Source organism: Paroedura picta, chromosome 11, assembly GCF_049243985.1.
Source record: "Paroedura picta isolate Pp20150507F chromosome 11, Ppicta_v3.0, whole genome shotgun sequence".
NCBI lineage: Eukaryota > Metazoa > Chordata > Lepidosauria > Squamata > Gekkonidae > Paroedura > Paroedura picta.
In genome coordinates, this window is record NC_135379.1 from 19153240 (window position 1) to 19173564 (window position 20325).

Sequence of the window (20325 nt, forward strand, 5' to 3'; positions counted from 1 at the left end):
TAAATTAGCTGTATTAATTTGAATTGTCTCGCTAATGGAAAGGACAAGAACAGAAGTTGTAAAACTATTGGCATAAGCTAGGGAAATGACCAAACAGGATTGCTACATGTGAAAAAATTCAGAAGAAAGACCAAAGAGTCAGCTTGTTGTTAATACAATTGGACCAGGACTAAACTATGGGTTAAGTTGTTATGCCAACACATTGTTGTTGTCGTTTTAAGCAGTGACATGTGGCTAAAATTAAGAGTGGAATGCTAGTTTAGGGTAAGGTGACCAGATTTTAACATTGGTAAAGCGGGACACCATTGACCGGGGGGAGGGGTTCTTGATTAAAATTTGGTCTATATGGAGCAACAAACATTTCCATAGAACGCCTAGAATGCAAAAATAGTATTGTAATATATATATATTTTAATTTCAACATGAGTACAATTTGCCAGGTGCCCTCAGATGTCCCTCCAAAAGTGGGACAATCTGGTCACCTTAGTTTAGGGTTGAGTTACCAGGTGTGACTTGGAACATTTCTGGAGATTTAGGAGCAATGCCTTTAGGTGGAACCTGAGAAGGAAACTCATGGTGGAAGTGATGTCAGATCTGTGAAATCAGCTGTTTCAACCCCTCTCCTTCCTTTTGCCCACCAAAATTTAAATTTCATCTTGTCTCTTTTTCTCCTACCTTACATTACCTTCCCAAGTTTTGCTGAAAAATCTTCCATGTAGTGATGATCCGTAGAGTTAAACATCCTGAAGGTGGCCTCAGAATGCGACATCGGTAAAGATGTAAAATGTCTACATGACCAAGCAGAACATAAGGTGAACATGACCTCTGTTAAGAACCTTTGTATTGTAATGATAATGGTTTTCTCACAAATGCATTAAAGTGGCAGTTTCTTCCTGCTTTCTTGGGCATGGCGAAATGATAGCATGATTAGCAGGAATGGTTCAGTAACTCTGATGTTAACGTGCACCATCATAACATTCAGCGGTTGGTCAGCTGCAGAATTACTCTGGTTTATTCTACAGACCAAGTCGTATGTATGAAAGTGAATTTTTCGTGGCTCGCTCTCTGTAATCTACCATGTTATAATACAGGGCTTTTGAATCATGTCATCTGAGTGGAAACAGGATTACTACTAAACTTTGCTCTGATGGTTGAACAAAATATTATGCTATCAGAATGGATTCTCGGCAGCACAGGGTTGTTGCTCTAGCTTTACCCAGTATAGTAACTGTGTTAGCAGGACAGCAGCAGTACAAAGTGGGTGGGGGATGGACAGCTGGGGACATAGCAGTGGAGGAACACATCTGAGTTAGAATCCTATGCTCATTCAGAGGCCAGACCTCTACCAGTGATGACACAACTATATGCCTACAAAAGAGAACTGGTGTGATGCAAGAGGTGTAGTGTTGAACTATGAATACATTTTATGTTTTAAAAGTAGGAAGTAAGATTAGATCTGATAATAAAGTATTGAAGATAGGTAAGTAGGATCATATATGAGTAGTCCTTAGAATATGTTGGCCCCAGGCCACATAAGGCAGTGATTCTCAACCTTCCTAATTCTGCGACCCTTTAATACAGTTCCTCATGTTGTGGTAACCCCCAACCATAAAATGATGCATGTGTTTTTTCACAGAATTTAAACTGAAACTGAACAATGTCATGAAGATCCTTTGCTCTTGTTCATGATTGTATATAAATTGGTTTTGTTCCGGGGTTGCTTTACATACTTTACAGATCCCATTCAACCACTCAGCTACACTTTATAAAGAGTTGAATATAGGTATTTAATATAGAGTGTATTATCACAGTTCTGACCATTGAGACCCAGCAGGGTCGAAACGCGTTTAGTCTTATGTGCTGTTAGTTCTGTATAGTTTGTATGTAGTTTTTATTTTGTTTTTAATTGTGAACTATATTAAATAATCAACATTTTTACATTATTTTATTGTACAATTGATCTCATGAGCCTAGAATGAAGGAAGTGTTAGTATTCACCAGCAGTAATTCAGCTGAGTTTTCAGGATGGCATCTTTGGCCTTTAAATGAAAAGGGATTGTTTCCTCCCTGCCTTGTTCTGCATCACTTTAAATGATCTGCCTTTTTCTCCTCAGCATGCATTTTAAGGAAATGTCTCCAATGTTATGAATAATGCACAGGACAAAAGTGCTTAACTGAAGTTATAAATGTTCTGGAATGACTGCACTACAAACATGGATGGAACACGCCTGATTGTCTTTTAATTCACTGAGAATACAACTAGGAAGGCATAGAATGCCATGTGTGCATGCATGTGTGCATGTTTATAAGCAAGATTGCCTTTTGCCCAATTTCATTTAAGATGATTGCTATTGATTTCAATCTTTTGTTCATTGTTTCTCAAGCACACTGATTACCGAGACATCGCTTATTGTATCAATATTGTTGACTGCCCTTTCTTTACATGGCTACTTATTTATTCCATACTATCCTATAGTGTTGTTTTGTTCTCATGGTCCGTCGCACAATGCATCCTTCCAGCTTTTCGCTTTTGCATTTCCCCCCTTTTCTGTTGTATGCAGCGTGTTCTCTTTGCTTCATTATGAAAGTAAATTAAGAGTTCTGTGCTAATACAGCCTCTCCTGTTTCATAGGAAATACCATCGCTCGTCTAAAGCAACAGATAAAAAGAATAAACACACTGACTCAGTCACAACTGATAAAGTGAAGACATTGCCTGCAGCTCTCTCACCAGACTTAACCTGTACATCAATTTTATCTCTTTTGGGGTATTTTTCCCCTGCTTGCTTTTAAACCAGGTCGCTAAAAGTTATTCTCTGTTTCTAAAAGCAATTTTTGGTCACTGGCGATAAGCACAGAAATCTTCCCTAGCACTTGTGCTAGTTTGCAGCTCAACTTCTCTGCTTTCATTTGTAATGAGCTATGGAGCATTGAGGACATTCTGCTCTTGCGCTGGTGACAAAGCTGCAGTCACTGTGTTGAGTTCAAGATAAGAGACCAAAGTCTGTCCCACTTCCTTCTCAACTCTTGTATTTACAGTTCTAGGGGAAGCTTCAATGCGTGTGTTTTCTTTCTTAGCTGACTGAATTGTCCAGTTTAGCACACTGACATGTCATGCTGAAAAGCATGCAGACATATAGGTCTGATAGTGCTAACTAAATAGATGAAAAAATTCCAAACATTTGTTTCCAAGTGTTCCACCAACAAATCAACAAAGTGTTCCACCAACAAAGCAAAGGTTGGATACACACTTTTCTTGGATGCTTTAGGATGCTTAGGGCTGATCCTGCGTAGAGCAGGGGGTTGGACTAGATGGCCTGAATGGCCCCTTCCAGCTCTATGATTCTATGACTATGATGCCTCCTCCCCCCGCCCGCCAGAACAGAGAGCTGCTTAGTTAGTCATTAGTCATCAATGAGGCTCGCTAGGAGGATATGCTCAGCCACGCGCCTCCTTTCAGCGTGCCCGCACCTCCACCGCAGCAAAAGGGGGCCTTAGGTGAGTCACGGATCCTATTCTCCTGATTGCTGTCTAAATCTAACCAAAGATGATACATCTTGGAATAAAGCTTTCTTTCTTCAGTTGTTGCTAATTTTTTCAAAATACATCATTTATATTCTTACTTAATCCTGCTTTAGGATGCTTAGGGCTAATCCTACGTTGAGCAGGGGGTTGGACTAGATGGCCTGTATGGCCCCTTCCAACTCTATGATTCTATGATTCTATGATTAATATTTTTCATAAAATACTTTTAATCTACAAATACTGTAAGAAAGGAATCTGCTTACTACTTAAGGATGAAATCTCTTTGAATCTCTTTCTGTGGTCTAAATGTTTGTTGTCTTTAATTGGCTTCATTAGTTGATGCCTTTTCTCTTTATTATGTTTTGATGCTGCTCTTAAATTCTATTTCTATATTGATATTATTAAAATAGATTTGTAAGTTGTCAGCTGACTCAGGGATCATCTACACAGCACAACAACATGTTAAAATTGTATGTAGGAGGATTAGGGTTCAGCACAAAGAAGTCCAGCATTGCCTGAGATGGAAAAATGTCTCACTTTTTTTCATAGACATATGCTAATTTGTGTAAACATATGAAAATATAAAATATCCCAATTAATTAGTACTGAAAGTGAGCTGATTGACCTATTGTTCTGGCAACACATTGCAGTCAAATTTGAACTTTCAGAAGAGATGGCAATTGGTATTTGCATTAGTAAGGAAGGGAGATTGACTAAAAGTATGAATCTGCATAAAACATTCATGACAGAACAAAAGAACAAAAATTCTTCAGCTGCATTCTGAGAAGGCATAGCCTGAGATAATTTCTCAGTGAATATTTAAATTTAAACATGCCCACAAAATTCAGGTGAATGGGATAATGTATGAGCAGATTCTACCACCTGTGGTGGATATGGCAATTCTTTTCTACTCTAACTAAACTTATAAACACACCCTGTTTGTTGGAAGGATGTCGTGCTAAATATTCGCAAGCAATTGTTTCTCAGATGGAAAATTTAGAGATTTGACCTTGATTCATGTGATTACTTTTCTTCATTGAAAGGGGAGGGGAACAGAGAACAATTGTGCTGTATTTGGAATCGATTTGGTCAATGTGGTTTGTTCAGTTAATACTGGTTATCTTAGCTGCATAGAGCAATAAATTCTGTAATTATGTTTTGTGTTCAAGCATCCCTGTCCCTTTAAAACTAAGGAACATGCAGCAATCCTAATCCCTTCCCCCGGATACTATAATGCAGAGATGTATTTATGGCAATATAATTATTAATGTTGCCTTTTTAATCTGTGATTCTTATAGACACAGCCATCTTTTTAAAACTCCCAGAGATGACTCTAATGAAAAACCTCCTTGTTGTTGTTGTTATGTGCGAAGTCGTGTCCGACCCATCGCGACCCCATGGACAATGATCCTCCAGGCCTTCCTGTCCTCTACCATTCCCCGGAGTCCATTTAAGCTTGCACCTACTGCTTCAGTGACTCCATCCAGCCACCTCATTCTCTGTCGTTCCCCTTCTTCTTTTGCCCTCGATCGCTCCCAGCATTAGGCTCTTCTCCAGGGAGTCCTTCCTTCTCATGAGGTGGCCAAAGTATTTGAGTTTCATCTTCAGGATCTGGCCTTCTAAAGAGCAGTCAGGGTTGATCTCCTCTAGGACTTACCGGTTTGTTCGCCTTGCAGTCCAAGGGACTCGCAAGAGTCTTCTCCAGCACCAGAGTTCAAAAGCCTCAATTCTTTGACGCTCGGCCTTCCTTATGGTCCAACTTTCGCAGCCATACATTGCAACTGGCAATACCATAGGTTATATTCATGCTCTCTAATTTCCGTTCCTTTTACTGAAGCAGTGTACACAAAATATTCCCTTACCTTTGAATCAAACACGAAAGGCTTTATTGACCAGGTACTTTCTTCAATGTGTGTAACTCAATGTGGGCAGACAAAAGTCTTCAAGATACGACGGGCCTTCCTCTCCCATCAACCCTTATTAGGCAACGAAGCATGATGCTTTTTCACCTCCTCAGAGCATCCATTAATCTGGATATTTTTCAGTTTCCCAAACATTAAATTACCAGAAAAGTAAATGGAAAATGTCATTCAATTGCAGTGTTTAAATTCTTCTAACAGAGTCTGGAGAGTGCTTCAAGCAAGAAACAAAAGCAAATAATAAAAGCCCCCAAATCCTTGAGTTTTCATTTGTCTTCTGTTAAAAGGAACAACCTTCCACCCCCGGTTTCTGAAGAGCACTCTGCAGATAGATAAGAATAATCTTCTCCGACAGTTCTATTCAGGAGAAGAATAGTCCTCTAGTTATAATTTCTCTAGAGGTATTATTGTATAAATTGTGTATTTGCACTGTAAGAGAATTCATGTTAATGGGTCTAGAATATTTAGTCAGAGGGAATGTGTGATGGTCCCCATCCAATTCCCACCCTCAGAGGCAATATTTTCCCTCTTTTTTCTTTCCTTTCTGTGACTGGACCATCCTAGTTTCCTGTTTTCTCCTTTCTTGAAGAATTCTGGCTATCCGCCTCAGGATAATATTTGGGCTGTTTGCTCAGCCCAGGAACTTGAGGAAAGAAAGAATGGGAGCCTCCTTGAACTTATATGACTTAAATCGTACTCAATAAGTTTTTATATTCCAAATTGTGCATGTAATGGTTTTACCTCCGAAATTTCAACACCTTATTTCACCTGACTTTCCCCCTCCATGTTGAATAAAATATTTTGTTAATCTGTAATATAAAAACTTCTCAACATTAATACTAATGAGAGCACCATCTTGGTGACATGGTTAAGAGCAGCAGCTTTTAATCTGGAGAGCCAGGATTGATTCCCTGCTCTTCTACATGCAGGCAACTGGGTAATCTTGGGGTAATTGCAGTCCTGATATAGCTGTTCTCACAGAGCAACCCTGTTAGAGTTCTTTCAGCCCCTACCTCACAGGGCATGTACTGTGGGGAGAGGAAGGGAAGGTGATTGTAAGCTGCTTTGAGATTCCTTCGGACAGTGAAAAGCGGGGTATAAAAACCAACACTTCCACTTCTTATGTTTCAGGATAATTAGAGTTTTTCAGAGTTATTCAGCTATTCAAAGTTACTTAAAATTTTTATGTAGAGAGGCATTTGTTCTAGTGTTTCCTCCACATACTGCAGTGCACTTTCTTTGAATATTCTCTGACCCCTTCAGTTTCCGTAAGGCTGGTGCACTCTTTCCAGTACCCAAACCCCTTGTCTTGAAATACCAGAACTCATCTTGAGTGTTTAACTGACTCTAAATTTCTCCAAAGGTAGTTCCTAACCACACCAGACCAGGGATCTCTGCACTCTTCAGAGTAAAGCTGTGCAAGAAAAAAAAATACAGATAATTTTGAATTCAAGCTGAAACACTCCAGACCAATGCTGATTCATACAAATCATCCATAGTTTTTTTGGATTCAGTCAAATTAATTCAACTGAATTAGAATCATTTTGGCACCACTGAAACTAATGGCACTATTCAAGACTATAGGAATTCTTCCCTTTATGTCTTTTCTGGGCTCTAGGAGGGAAGGGTTGAGATAGATGCAGAAAACCTGAAGCATGGCTGTAGGAGCCTCTCCTTAAAAGATCCCCTAACCTGATTGTGGAGGTCAGAGGAGGCACTTTCGTTGGATGCCCCTAGAATTGGGTGCCCTTTGTCCAATCATGTTGTAACTTGGGGGTTCTTTTGAGGCTCCTACAACCGTGACTTTACTTCCACACTCTCCAAGTCTGGAAAAGATGGTGAGGGAAACTTTCCTCCTTTTCTCTTTCCCTTTAAAGTTTCAACAGGTCCTTGTCAGAAGTGACGAATTGTACCAAATTGTGATTCAGTGATTCAAACAAGGTTGATTCAACCATTCAAACTGATTGGAGAATGGCTATTTGGATTGAATCTAGCTGATTCGTGCCGATTCAAATCAAACATATTAGAGTTAGCACCCTGTTTAGACTGGGTAGGGAAATTCTCCCTCCCTCCTTCTCTTTCTCTCTCTCTATGATTTCTTTAGCTCAAATGGGTATCTCCATCTAACTAACCACTCATATTTCCCAACTATCCCCAGGTCTCCTGTCTGTGTTAAATTGCTCTCAGTCAGAGCTGAATTCTGAAACTGTCAGCCCCTCTCAGCTAGGGCGGAAATTAAATGACTGAATTCTCCTCAGCATCCATTTCAGAAGTCTTTCTCTGCTCAGCTGATGATAACTAATCAGATCTCTCATGGACCAGCCTGTCTCTCAAGGGTCTCTGGCTCTGTGAAGAAGTAACCCTTCACATTCCTTTATCTGTTTACACAGCACTTCTAAGCTTTTAAAAAGAACATGTTAGTATGAATGGAAGCATTAAGGAATGTCCGTGAATGCTTTTTGCTTTATCTGTGCCTAGACTTTCACAGCATCTTATATCTGACCTTTTACTTGATTCTCCCACTTCTCACCCCATTTAGTGTCATACTCTTGATATGAAAACATTTAGCCTTTCCGTTGACCTGTGCAAATTGATAAATTCTGGTAGGTTGAACGTGACTGAAAGAATAAGCCGAGGAGGCAGAAGAAGCTCTCTGTAACTTAGTAGCTAATAGCAATCTCTAACACATCACTAAGTAAAGGCACTGCATATTAAACATCATCTAAAACACCCCCTTGTCATAACATTATCTACACTGGTTAACTGTCCTGCTTCCAGGCATAATTCAGAATGCTAGTTATTACCAATGAAGTCCTACTTGGGCTGGGATCTTATGAGCACCTTATTCCATATCAACTCTTCCACCACGTGGGATCTGAGGCCCATTCTGCATACCATCTATATCAGAGTTAAGGTAGAGGAACACCAACTCATGGGCAACTTAGGTGATAGACTTTAAAAATACCTTTAATTTAGTTTACAATACTCAAGGCCAGGGATAGTCACACGGCAGCCTTCCAGATGTCCATGGACTACAATCCCCATGAACCTCTGCCAGCAAATGCTGGCAGGGGCTCATGGGAATTGTAGTCCATAGACATCTGGAGGGCCACTGTTTGATTACCCCTGCTCAAGGCAATCAAATCAGTGATTTTTAAAAACTAACCATTGTGATAGTTTTCCAGTTTCCTCAACTATTTTTAAATCAAATCTTTTCCTGTTTAGGTGGTTCCTTTACCTTGGTACTTTAGCATTTCTACCACTTGGAAAAGTTATAGCAATATTTTTTAGAAGTCAGTATCTGATGTTTATATAGCTTATATGAAGCAAAAAACAACCCCCCCAAACAAACAAAAAAAACATGGAATTAACAGTGCAATCCTAAAAGATGTATATCCTTTTATGTCCATTGAAGCTGATGGACATGGAAGGCAGTTATTCTGTTTTTCCTGTAAAAGGGTTACACTCATCCACTTAGGCATATGGCCACCAAGAGCATTTGTTCCGTCTGGGCTCATTCGGCCAGCCTGTCATACCTTTCCTTTGAACAGTGCTGTCTAGTTGCAACTGACTGATGCCAGCCCCTTAGCATTTTCAAAGCAAGAGACAGACAGAGGTAGTTCTCCATTGCCTACTTTGGCATAGCAACCCTGGATTTCCTTGGTGGACTCCCATCAATGTACTAATCAGAGCCAACCCTGCTTTAGCTTTCAAGATCTGACAAGATCGGGCTAGACTGGTCTATCCAAGTCAGGGCCCTTTAGTCTAATAGAGAATTAATGTGTGGAAATTGGCAGGTGAGGTTTCATGGCAGGAAGATATGTATTGAGACAGAAATAACAGGACACTTTTCCTCTGGGCTGCTGAAAGTCTTATTAGGCCAGGAGTTTTTTGGTGAACTTTGTGACATTACATCTCTGCTGAGTTCCTTCCCCAGCCCCTTGCCCAAGCTCCAGTCTTTCCAGATTCTGCTTCTAAATCTCCAGGAGTTTCCCAATCCACACTTGGCAAGCCTAAATTCTATTTGGAATGTAATTTCTACCGCTGGCAAGTGTGGCAACAAAACAGCTGTGATGCCCATACCAGAAGACAACCATGTGAACAGGCTATGTGCTCTGTGGATGGATGCAGTAAGTTTATGAACTTCAGTAAGCATTATATACCGAATCATGCTGCATATAAAGAATAGGATCAAATAATAATTTTTTTTAAGCTTTGATACCTCTGGTTTGTTATTATTAGAGGAAATAAAGGCAGGACTTTCCCCACATTTACTACCTGGATGTGTGTCTGAGAATCAGATTACAATGACAAAGATTTCAGACTTGCATTATAACAATGTAAGTGCTTGTAACCTGGGCCCACATAATACAACTTTTTATAATACAGAAGACACAAGAGCAATTTCTAAAAAATCTGGTGGGTGATGCATTGGATTACATTGAATAAAATCTTTGAATAGAAGCTAGCCATTGCATTGTCACTGGTAAATATGAGCATACATTAAGAACAAATCATAGGTATCTAAACATAATGGGTGATATGCTGGATACATTTGCAAATGAATGCTGACAGTAGGACATCATAGTACATATTATGAACCAAGTGTTGAGCTAATTCTCTGGGCAGGGTTTTCAGGAATATACTCTTAGGTAGCCCACTGGAAAACTGAAAGTACTGTGAAATGTTAAAAGCAGTGTGTATTTTACCCAATATTTTTGGAACAAGCCGGTATCTCAAAAAAGATTGCAAAGGTTCATCCATAAATGCTTTGAGACAGCAAATGACTTGTAATTCAGAGGTGACAGTTTTTAGGAGTTCCACAAAAGAAAACTAAAGTTCTATTTTTCAGAACTGTAACATGGTATTACTGCAATACACAGACAGGACATTCAAGGCATCAATGCTGTGGGACATTTGGCCTCGCCCTTTTTTGTTCAAAGGAGGCACAAGGCCAGGGATGGACAATCACCAGCCAGTAGTTAAAGTTCATCATATGGTTTATGAGAAGCTACTCCCTTTTACGTTTAAAAGAGAAGATGAATGAAACTGCCTTATGCACATAATTAGTATGGACTAGGTATTATAGACTTTTTCAATCAGCAGCCTCAAACTCATTCTGGTATAGTTCATGTTTTTTCCATTTTGTGCCATCAAGGAAAAGAAGAAACTATTTTAGCCTTCACTAAGACGATTGAAAATCATCTGCCTTTTATTGCTACTGGCAGCTGAACACCAGTGACAACTTGCCTTCATATAATGGTGGTGGTTAATGTTTGTGTGTAGCTGAATATGATGGACATGTTGTGTGCCATCCTAGTAACTTGAATCAGAACAGTTGTCTTGGTTCTAGAGAAACTGATTGCTACATCGATGATCTCTATAATACCGAGGCTTGTATAGAGAAGTGGTTTGATAGCCATATAAACACAAACAAGATTATGGAGAACACTTGTAGGTGGTAAGAATGAAAACTGATTGTCTGAATTCAATATTAACTATGACGTTTGATAGCTAGAAAAAGAGCGGTTTTAGTGTGGCATAGTCACTAAAAAAAAGAGCCTCTTGTGGCGCAGAAGAGCCTCTTGTGGCGCAGAGTGGTAAGGCAGCCGTCTGAAAGCTTTGCCCATAAGGCTGGGAGTTCAATCCCAGCAGCCGGCTCAAGGTTGACTCAGCCTTCCATCCTTCCGAGGTTGGTAAAATGAGTACCCAGCTTGCTGGGGGGTAAACGGTCATGACTGGGGAAGGCACTGGCAAACCACCCCGTATTGAGTCTGCCATGAAAACGCTAGAGGGCGTCACCCCAAGGGTCAGACATGACTCGGTGCTTGCACAGGGGATACCTTTACCTTTACCTTTAGTCACTAAAAACAATACAGAATCCCAGAGGATCCACTGGGGTTGTCAGGTCCCTACCGGGAGCAGAGGATTCCCTGTTCCAGGACCCTGTCATGATACAGCCAGGACCTGGTTACAGACAGCTCTGACTGCTCTCTGAGGAAGAGCAGTCAGATGATTCCATGCCTAGCAACCACCAGCCAACTGCAGCTGAGCTATCAGATGAGGAATCACAGTTAAGAAACTATGAGGTGCGTGTTTCATTCCCCCGTCTGGGGAATGTCCTTTCTCCTCCAGGATTCCCAGGTCCACAAGAGCAATGTCAGCACAGGTTAACACACGTCAGAGTGCAGCACTGGAAATCAGTCACAGAGGAGAAAGAAATATCAACAGAGGAGATATGAAGCAGTTCTCGTGCTCATGATGTAGGGCTCGAAGCGTATAAAAACATGAGGGCAGGGCCCTCCAGCGTGGCTTGACCATGTTCCCTGAGAGACTGGCATGCTGCTGCTGTATTGGATTTGCTTTTGAAGAACTGACCTTGGCTTGTTTAGACAACTCATGTACAATTTATGGACTCTGTTCATTAAACTCAAGCATCCTGTTCCTGACAACCGGCTCTGTTATCTTTCTGAGTTCCTCTGTGTATGCTCGCACCTGCCTAAAGCAGAACAGGCCCCTCCCCCTGTTCTAGATCAACTGGATGGTTTGGGACTTACTGGCAGCAAAAGGGAGTTTAGACCTGTGTTACTAGCAGCATGGCGACATTGGTTCTGGCATGTACCATGAATTATGTCACCATTGCACCACTAGAGGTGCAGGGATACTCTGGCATTTGGATAAAAACTCTGGTAAAAAAAATCACTTCTACCATAGAGTTTTTGTCCAAATACCAGAATGTCCCTAATACCAGAATAAAGGTAAAGGTAAAGGTATCCCCTGTGCAAGCACCGAGTCATGTCTGACCCTTGGGGTGACGCCCTCCAGCGTTTTCATGGCAGACTCAATACGGGGTGGTTTGCCAGTGCCTTCCCCAGTCATTACCGTTTACCCCCCAGCAAGCTGGGTACTCATTTTACCAACCTCGGAAGGATGGAAGGCTGAGTCAACCTTGAGCCGGCTGCTGGGATCGAACTCCCAGCCTCATGGGCAAAGCTTTCAGACAGCTGCCTTACCACTCTGCGCCACAAGAGGCTCAATACCAGAATGGCACTGCCAATACCATCCTAGTCTTCTCCTTGCATCCGATAAGTCCGCACCCCACCCACAGCTGCCAGGGGATAACCGGTAACCCTAAGATACATGCCATAGTAACCTTAACATTAAGTTAATATAACACATTATGTTACTTCAGTTTAAGGCCACTGGAATCAGTTTATTAAAATAGCAAGGATGTAGTAAAATGGAATTGTTTAGGAGGGCATTTTTTATAAAGGCAACAGAGTTGTCTGCAAAAAATTTCAGCCAGTTATTTTCCCCATCTCATCCTATTGCATTTTTGTTGGTTGTATTGTACTGCGTTTATTTAATTGTTCTGTAATCCAGATTTATTATGTTGTTGTTAGGGTGTTGTTGATATATTATACTGATTCTTACTGTGTTGTCGTATAATTCTGCAATCCGCCTTGAGTCTTGGAGAAAAAGGTGAATTATAAACAAAGTGAAATAAATTTGAGGCTCAATATGTTGACATCATAACTAATTGTAGGTTACCTTTCCCACCTGAATTCTGATGTGAGTGGCTCTTACAGTTAGACCACTAAATGGGAGGGCACAGCTCATTTGGATATGATGTAGCAAAAATAAAAGAGAATTAAAAGCGAGGAAGGAGGCCTTGTGAGGTGTAATTAGGATTATATTTCATACAAGAAGTACGAGGTAATAAGTTAGGTCTTGTTTTATTTTGCCAGTAGACAATAAACAATGGTCAACACCCTGCTTCCTCTATCAGTCACCTTCATCAAACTGTGAGATTTGATTGCTTTTTAATGCCTGCTGATCTTCCTGCGGTTTCATAGAGTATAGCCAAAAGCCCACATAATATCTTTAATTCCGTTTGCATTGTCCCTCATGTTTCGGGGATCAATACAGGGGATTTACTTACCTTTGAAGAGGGGACAGCATATGTTGCAAAACAGGACTACAATGCTCAAGACAATTAAAATCAGATAATGAACGAGAAATGGTAAATTACTTACTGCGATTTTCTGCCCATCCTAATCTTTAAAAAAAGAATAATTGTGTAGGGAATGAAAGGGTAATAAATTCAGAGTTGATGAAATTTAGAGCTGTTTTTGGATTGTAATTGTTTTGCGTTAGTTCTGGTTTATTCAACAAATCCCTGAGCTAAATTTTACAGTCCCGTCTGCTAAGTAAGGAAGGCTTCCTCTGTTGGAACTAGGGTTGTGCGATGCGGCCGCTGAAGCAGCCGTTCCCTCCCGTAGTAGCCAACGCCGTGCTGCGGGGGGGGGGGAGGTGTGGGCACTGGCGTGCTGGTTGATGCATGCATGCAGGCGCCTGTGTGCATGTGTGCGTCGACCAGCAGGCTGGCGCCTCCCCCCCGCAGCGTGGCGCTAGCTGCTACGGGCGGGAACAGCCGCTTCAGCGGCCGCATTGCACAACCCTAGTTGGAACTAGTCTACCAGAGCAAGGTTCCACATTTAGCAGGAGAGAGCCATATGATACAACATAGTTTTTGTTGCGTAAAGATTTTGTGATTAATTAGTATAGGATTTTTGTTCTAGTGCTATTATAAGAAACGATTGTTTCAATGCTGAAAGCCCTTAAATTTGGAGCAAGCTATTGGTAGATTTAATATTTGCCAGCTTATGAGGGGAGACCTCCAGAGAATTCTTGCCAATGCCCACTAACACTCAGCTGGTCAGCAGATGGAAACAGGACTGTCAAACAAGGGGGGGGGCACAATTGTTATCCTTATATGATGACAGAACGTCTGGCTTGACCAAGATGTAGTGGCATCATGTTGTGGGTGATGACATCATTTCTGGGTTGTTCTGGGGATTAGGATTGTGTTTGCCCTCAGTAAATTCACATCTCTCTCCATCTCCAACTGATTCCCCTCCCCCTGATACCTGGCAATCCTAACTGTAATGCCAGGTAAAAAGTGGAGTTGAAAAAAACAGCTCATGCCAGTGTGCAAAACATGCTTAGATCATTGATAGTTCCAGGGATTATTCCTGATTTTTTTTCAAGTAGATGACTTTACATGTCCAGGTAAGTAGTAAAGGGTTGGCTGCACATTTCAAAACATATCCTGAAGCAATAATGAAACCGAATTGACTTCTTTCCATTGGTAGGCTATGGGTGCCAAAGTAATAACTAGAATTGTTTAAATCATTAAAATCCATATTTGTAACAAGGACAACTTTGCTTTAGTTGGATAATTGTTCAGTTTTTGTCTAAGGATAAGAAATGTGCAGAACACACTTAAGGAATTCCATTGCTAATTCCATTCTTCTGATGCCAAGCAGCATTCTTTTTTTTTTTTGCATGAAATACAATAATCTGAACCTAAATTTAGGCAACTCCCTATGTGGTTGTTTGTTCTTCACTTGTCACAGTTCTGTTTAGCTCTAAATTATGTAACCATTTTATAGTTCTTGTGATTCAGTATATATTCAAAGTTGCACTGCATCACAGGGATTCAAAACCTAGAACATTTCCTCATGCAGAGGTAAAATGCGAGTGGCATCCTGCTTGCAAATACTTGATGGTAAATCTCGCATTTGCAGCCCTCCTTATGGGGTGACCTTTCTTGCATTTTCCCTTAGTCCGATCATGGCTTTTTGTCTCCTGATGAGGCTGCAAGAGAAAGCAAGCCAAACTTCTCCCTCCGCTCCTTGGCTTTGTCAATCACAGCAAGCCACCAATCACAGCACAACAGTTCTCTCTTCACTGAAGCTTTCTCCTCCCCAGCCCCCCATTTTTTATTTTAAAGGCACTTCTGCATTGCTAGGTGGTAATGCCACAACACAGATGCATTTTTAATAAAAATCAACACTGCTGCATTACTATGGAGAAATGCCATTACTATGGAGAAATACTATGGAGAAATCCCCCCCCCCCAATTTGGCATTTATTTTCTTTGGGAATTTATTTCTGTCTGGGTAGATTTCTGAGACACTGAACTTAGTTCCTGTAGCCCAAATAGGCATTTTGTGTTAATGACTGGCTTAAAAACAAGTTGCTCAGACCCCTGTATAATTGAGAGAAAGCTGCCCAATCACTGCCCCCCTCTTTCCCACCTCCAGAAAACAGAAATGGGGCAGTTTTTGCCTGCCCAAGTTGTGAGAAGGCTGCACAGCTTGGTGTAGTGGTTAGGAGTGTGGACTTCTAATCTGGCGAGCTGGGTTTTATTCCGCACTCCCCCACATGCAACCAGCTGGGTGACCTTGGGCTCACCACAGAACTGATAAAGCTGTTCTGACTGAACAGTGATATCAGGGCTCTCTCAGCCTCACCCACCCCACAGAGTGTCTCTTGTGGGGAGAGGAAAGGGAAGGTGAATGTAGGAAGCTTTGAGACTCCTTTGGGTAGAGAAAAGTGACACATAAGAACCAACTCTTCTACATGGTCCCTGGAGCCCAATATTTTGTGTTAATGGTTGGCTTAAAAACAATGTGCTCAGACCCCTGTATGATCAGGAGAAGGATGCTTGATTACCTACCCCCTCTCTTTTCCAGCTCATTTCCCACCTCCAGAAAACAGAAAAGGGGCTGTGTTTTGCCTGCTTTATCCCAAAAAGACCATGGACACTTTAAAGAAGATTTTATTTTACCTCTGACAGTGTAGGTTTGCAATTATGCTGCAATGTGACCGTGCCATTAAAAAAAATTTTTTTTTAAGAACATACACAACCTTGTTTCAGTGTTTGAAATGTACTGAAATGTGCAAATATGTTCTGCATAAAGTTTAGTTAAGAGTGTACTAACTCTCTTGACTAGAATTTTTCAAGAGAGTACTAACACCATCTAACAGAATAATATTTAGTTTTTTTTTTCATTTCTGAGAGATATTGCTAGTTTCAACAGGACCAGGTCAAAAGTATTTTTTTTAAACCTTATATTGCAAGATTTTCTCTGGCATGTGATGTTTCTTGTACTGGCACATGAATATTTTAAAAGACAGAAGCAAAACAAAGAAGAGAAGTCAAGGAAGAAAAATAAGTTTAACATAAAGGAAAAGGCAAATATACTATTCATAAACTATACCCAACTTCCACCAACTATTTTCATTTTTAGTAACTTAAAAGGAACAGTTAAAAACATCACATATCTACAAATAACCAATAAAGGTTATTTCGAAATAGCTGTACTTTATTATATCAGTTCTGTTGCAACATTCTTGAGAGTTGCATGTTACAGCATTTCCTGTTTTAGGACTAATGATGTGTCCCACACAATAATTGAGAGGGTATATGGTCTTTTTAAAATTTGGTCGGTTGTTGCCTTTACGTGCATATGGTATTCTTAGATATAAACAACAGAACCTGCTGGGTGATACAGCATTGTAGGACAGGAAATGAGAAGTAAAAAGATAGAGTTATGGCCTGGGCCTCAGCCAATTTGGTGTAGTGGTTAAGAGTGCAGACTTCTAATCTGGCCAGCCAGGTTTGATTCCCTGCTCCTGCACATGCAGCCAGCTGGGTGACCTTGGGTTCGCCACAGCACTGATAAAGCTGTTCTGACTGAGCAGTAATATCAAGGCTCTCACAGGGTTTCTGTTGTGGGGAGAGGAAAGGGAAGGCGACTGTAAGCCGCTTTGAGACTCCTTCGGGTAGAGAAAGGTGGCATATAAGAACCAACTCTTCTTCTTCTACCTTACTGAATGATGCAGCAGTTGTTTTGCCTGTTTAAGTTTTACAATAAAACTTGTTTGGTATCTAAATTGTACTCAAGTTGTTTCATGCAACTGTGCCAGCTGCTCATATCCATTAAACATTTGTTTAAGCCATAGAAGAATGCCAGATTTTGGACCTGAAGAGAGAACTAGTTGGGCCAGATTCAGACTGGTCTTACTGACAACCAGGAGGGAGGCTGTGGGCAGAAACATGGGAGGAGGGCATGATTTCAGCTGTGGCACTGCATCATTTCTGGTAAAAAAAAAACCTGGAAGCGACCAAGGTGGTTGTAGTGATCCCTGAAAATTCTTGTGAAACCAGAGCTTTCAGCTATTCCTAGAGCAACTGTGCCACTTTCAGGACCCCTATTCTACTGTTTGAAAAATGACATGAGGTAATGTCTGATAAAGTTTGCTGAACAGCAAACATTGACCTTCCACTTTAGTTTAGCATATGCTATTGTTTTAGGATACATGAACTATACTATTGATCAATTTATTCTTTGCTCGTTGAATATCAAATAAGAGAAGAGCTGGTTTTTTAATACTCTGTTTTTCACTACCCAAATGAGTCCCAAAGTGGCTTAAAAACAGCTTTCCCTTCCTCTCCCGCAACAGACACCCTGTGAGGTAGGTGGGGCTGAGAGATTTCTAACAAAACTGCTCTGTGAGAACAGCCCTAAGAGGAGTATGACTAGCCCAGGGTTACCCAGCTGGCTATATGTGGAGGAGAGGGTTCTTCAGTTTAGAGGCTACCACTCTTAACCACTACAACATGCTGGTACTGTAATTTTTTTACTTGAAGCTGAAGAATGTAATTATGAGCCCTCTTCTGTATAATGTTCAAGGTCTTTCAGACGAGGAACTAGAACTGCATCTCTTGTTGGATAGGATTCCATGTATCACCCTAAAGGTGGATAAATATTTGCTATCTGCAATAAGGATCCAGGAACAGTTTGCATTTGCTTTGGGATAATTTCAACATAATTCTATAACAGTCTGTTTCCAAGTAATCTTACTTTACTGAATGTAACATTTTCTTTTAAAAAATCCTTTTTGATTTTGGTGAGGCATATGCCTAACAAAGATGATGAATCAATGAATTAATATTAAATACAGACATTTGTTGATGCTACTCTCATAATTTTCATGTAATCCATTGCTAGAAGTTTTATCAACTTTGTTGAATAACAGTGTAGAAGTTTTAAGAATAAGAAAGAAGAAAATATAATGTGGATTATCCAATGTGAAAAATGACCATATAAACAGGGTGGGCGGGCACTGCGGCATCTTTAAAAGTTCCCTGGTTCGGCCCCCTCTCTCCACCCCCCAACATGCCTTCTCACCTTTATGCCATGCAGGGCATGCCGGGTATGGAGTTCCATGGCCTCCACTTCTGGTTTAATCTTTTGCATGGTGTGGAGTCCCCCTCTCCACCAGACTGCAACCTTAGGTTAGTCCTGATCATGCTTGTTCTAAATGAAGAAGACTGCCTAGCATGACAGTTAACAGGATAATCTTTTCAGAAAGTATTTCCTTGGCCATGAAGTTATAAAACAGAGGAAAATAAACATGTTATAAGATTAGAGAAGGAATCAAAATAATTTTAGGATCATAAAGCAAATAATAGGAAATGCCAGTCAAGGGAATTTCAAACAAATTAGATCTCAAAACCCAAAACTTAAGTCAATAAGAGATGATGAATGGAGAAAAATTGAAGTTCTTAAGGTAAGATTTCTTAAATACCTTTCAAGTTAGAGATGTAAAAACAATGAAATATTGGCTCGACTTTCATGAGGTTGCTGTAATTTGTTTGCATGATGAAAAGGTACTGTACAAAAATAGGTAAAGCGAAAATGGGAAGTTAAAATAGATGGCAGGCAATTTCCAGAACAAGGTGAATGGGCTGTCTTGTGAATGAATTGTAAAGGATGGAAACATCCTCTCATTGCTCCTGCACTAAATTATAAGAAACTATATCTGCCCGAATGTGTATTGGACTATTGGCATATTAGACAACTTGTGTTATCCCAAAATAAGCAAACACCTGAGACCAAATTTGTGTAAAATCATGTATAAGTTTTAAAATGTTTGTATTTAGCCTGAATCTGAGAAAAAAGGTCGACCAAGATCCATACCTTGCATACCGCCATAGCTGAGCTTAAAATGCCCTCCACAAAATGAGCTTGTGATGCATAAATTAGATTTTTTTTTATTCATGCAATGTTTTTATTTTTTAAGACTCATTTATCCAGCCTAATTTATACTTAGTACTTCATGGCAAGAACTGCTTAAATGGCAAAAGCTGAATTATACGTGCACATTTATAAACAGATGACTTTTTAGTGTATTTGCAGTTGTGTTGTAAAAATGTCAAAGCACTTAAGCACACTAATTACGAGTGCTATAGAAATCCATAAGATAGATAAGTACTTCCTTCAGCCAAGTAGTTCAGATAGATGCTGGTGGGAAACTAATGTAATGGGAAGAGAAAATGGTTGGGGGTTTTTTTTTTCTTCAAGGAAAACATTTGAAAAAGGAACATTGCTTTTGCGTGCAAAAAGTAATCCCGTGAAATAGTTTTCGCAGTGCGCACTTTGATGCAATGTGACAGCCATTTGTAAATCACTAAAGCAATTATTGATAACATACTTATACAGAAAGTTCCACAACAGAAGACAATTTACTATGAAGTCAAATTTGCACTGATCATCCTATAAAACTTACTGGAAGCCAGAGTGTGAACCAAAACAGGCAACTACCGTATATACTCACATATAAGCCGACCCGCATATAAGCCGAGGCACCTTATTTCACCCCAAAATGCTGGAAAACTTATTGACTTGCATATGTTTGGGTAGTGGCATTTTCTCCTTTCCTCCCCTCACCCTCTCCCGTTATGGGCAGGAACTCCCCCCCCTTTTTTACCACCTTCCTCCTCCCTCTTTCCCTCTGAACAGTCTTGCCTTTTGATATCCAATCCTGTGCTGCTTCCCTTCTTCTTAGCTGGGTGTTCTGTCCCCTGCACTTTCCATGCCTTCCTCTAGGGGTGTTTCCTCCTTCTGCTCTCTGTTCAGAGAGCTTCAGAGATTCCTTCAGCTTCCTGCACATGCTGGCCTCCTGCTGGCCTTGTTAAGGCAGAGAGAGGGGGAGGCGGAGACTGTTCCTTCCCTCCCGGGCTTGCT

General features: G+C 40.5%; 1 protein-coding gene across 3 annotated transcripts in view; it reads left to right on the forward strand.

Annotated features, from left to right (window-relative positions):
• Positions 1-20325, forward strand: part of ZNF804B (zinc finger protein 804B) — a 197661-nt gene that overhangs the window by 69575 nt on the left and 107761 nt on the right. Inside the window, exon 1 of one of the 3 annotated variants that reach the window (XM_077303455.1) lies at positions 543-812. The exons of the other annotated variants lie outside the window; for them this stretch is intronic. The gene's annotated coding sequence lies outside the window, so the exon portion shown is untranslated. Of the gene's footprint in view, positions 1-542; positions 813-20325 lie in introns of those variants that run through there. 3 annotated transcript variants of the gene reach the window in all.